Below are 2,751 nucleotides of genomic sequence, written 5' to 3'. Positions count from 1 at the left end.
TACTTTTGCCTTCAAAACCAGCCCTCATATCTACATTTTTAAGCATTTGGAACAGTTTTATAGCACTTGGAAGAAAAAATTTAAATAGAAAAATGACATATTTATTTGTTTATAGCCCATTCCTGCAAAGAAGACTAAACATTGTCGAAAAAAATTCCATGACAATTGGTTGATAAACTATAGCCGATTTTCGGAGCACGGCCGTTCTATGCGGGCACCGCGGCGCGCCGACACACGTGATTTTACGAAGCTTGCAATCTAAGCGACCGTTTTCTTTGGCAGTTTGTAGCATAAATATTTGACTAAATATCAATCAAACAACACTTGTTAGTTCCTTTTGCATAGGCCATGGTCCTTTTGGAACAATATTTGAAAAATATCGAAGGTTCTTCTGTGGTTGTAACAAAAAGTTTCCTACCAATTCTCCAAGTTGTTGCTTAATAGGTAAAATGGAACTAATTTCGATTCAAATTCAAAAATATTCTACAAAATTCTAACGAAATTTGTTCAGTTTTGATGTGATTATTAATATGTAAACTATAATTGTAATTTTTCTAAAGAAAATACACAAATATCGTAGACAAAATTTTTGTATTCATACACTTATTACCAGTAATTGTTTCATAAAAGCTGTGAAACAACACGTTGTAGTTGCCTGAGTACCTATAGTTAGTAAGGCTGTTCACGTTGTTATATAATAATATTAATAATAATATTAATAATAAGTCTTAGTCGATCAATATGATTGTTGTTAGTTGTACACCACCTGCAACGTTATTGTGAAATGAGGGGACTTAATAAAATATTACAGTTTATTTTCGTTTATTTACATTCGATTTATCCATAACGCAATGTTTCAGAAGCTTCACAGTACACCAGATACACCGAAAACCGGGCCAAAACGTCCGCTTTTCTCATTTTTAGTTACATGTCATTTGAACAGATGAAGAAAATCGTTGACCAAGCAATTTACTTCGATACGCGAAAAAAAAAAGGAAAAAAACATTGAGTGCAAAACAAGGTCTGTGAGACGAATCACCCATCAAGTCGATATTTTTGTTTAAACAATTTTAGTTACTTAAATGTACGTTACATGTCATTTGCACTGATCCTTTAGATAACGAAAATCGTTGACCTCGCAATTTATTTCGATACGCGGAGAAGAATAAGAAAGCATTGGGTGCAAAATGAGGTCCGTAGCACGAATCACCCAACATTTCGATGTTTTTGCTTGAAGAATTTTAGTTACTTTAATGTACCGTTATATGTCATTTGCACTGATCCATTAGATAACGAAAATCATTGACCTCGCCATTTATTTCGATCCAGGGAAAAAAAGAGAGAATTGGGTGCTAAACAAGGTCAGTAGGACAAATCACCCATCATTTCGATGTTTTTGTTTAAACAATTTTAGTAACTTGGATGTACGTTACATATCATTTGAACTGATCCTTCAAATAAAGAAAAACGTTGATCTCACGATTTATACCGATCCACAAAAAAAAAGAAGAAAGAATTGGGTGCAAAACAAGGCCTGTAGGACGAATCACCCATCATTTTGATATTTTTGTTCAAACAATTTTAGTTACTTGAATGTACGTTACATGTCATTTGAACTGATCCTTCAGATAAAGGAAATTGTTGACGTCGTTGACTTCGCAATTTATTTCGATACACGAAAAAAAATAAGAAATCATTGGGTGCAAAACAAGGACCGCAGGACGTATCACCTATCATTTTGATGTTTTTGTTCTAACAATTTTAGTTACTTCAATGTACGTTACATGTCATTTAAACTGATCCTTCAGATAAAGAAAAACTTTGATCTCACAATTTAATTCGTTTCACGAAAAAAAATAAGAAAGCATTGGGTGCTGAACAAGGTCTGTAGGACGAATCACCTATCATTTTGATGTTTTTGATCAATTAATTTTAGTTACTTGAATGTACGTTACACGTCATTTAAACTGATCCTTCAAATAAAGAAAAACGTTGATCTCACGATTTATTCCGATCCACAAAAAAAAAAGAAGAAAGAATTGGGTGCAAAACAAGGCCTGTAGGACGAATCACCCATCATTTTGATATTTTTGTTCAAACAATTTTAGTTACTTGAATGTACGTTACATGTCATTTGAACTGATCCTTCAGATAAAGGAAATCGCTGACCTCTAAATTTATTTCGATCCACGGAAAAAAAAGAAAGAATTGGGTGTAAAACAAGGCCTGTAGGACGAATCACCCATCATTTCGATGTTTTTGTTCAAACAATTTTAGTTACTTGAATGTACGTTACACGTCATTTAAACTGATCCTTCAGATAAAGAAAATCGTTGACCTCGCAATTTATTCCGATCCATGAAAAAAAAGAAGAAAGCATTGGGTGCAAAATAAGGCCTGTAGGACAAATCATCCATCATTTCGATGGTTTTGTTTAAACAATTTTAGTTACTTGGATGTACGTTACATATCATTTGAGCTGATCCTTCAGAAAAAGAAAATCGTTGACCTCGCAATTGATTTCGATTCACAGAAAAAAAGGAGAAAGCATTGGGTGTAAAACAAGGACTGTAGGACGAATCACCCACCATTTGAATGTTTTTGTTGATTCTTCTTCTGCAATAATAAAGTTGGTATCGTGAATATTTTCTAAATTCCTATTAATTTCACAAGTTTTAGATAATCTGAATAGTCGCTATTTTTTTGTGAAAGACTAAACAAATAACTTGCTAGAAATGTAGTGGCAGACAC

Source organism: Diorhabda carinulata, chromosome 6 (genome assembly GCF_026250575.1).
Source record: "Diorhabda carinulata isolate Delta chromosome 6, icDioCari1.1, whole genome shotgun sequence".
Lineage (NCBI taxonomy): Eukaryota > Metazoa > Arthropoda > Insecta > Coleoptera > Chrysomelidae > Diorhabda > Diorhabda carinulata.
This window is presented reverse-complemented; position numbering follows the sequence as displayed.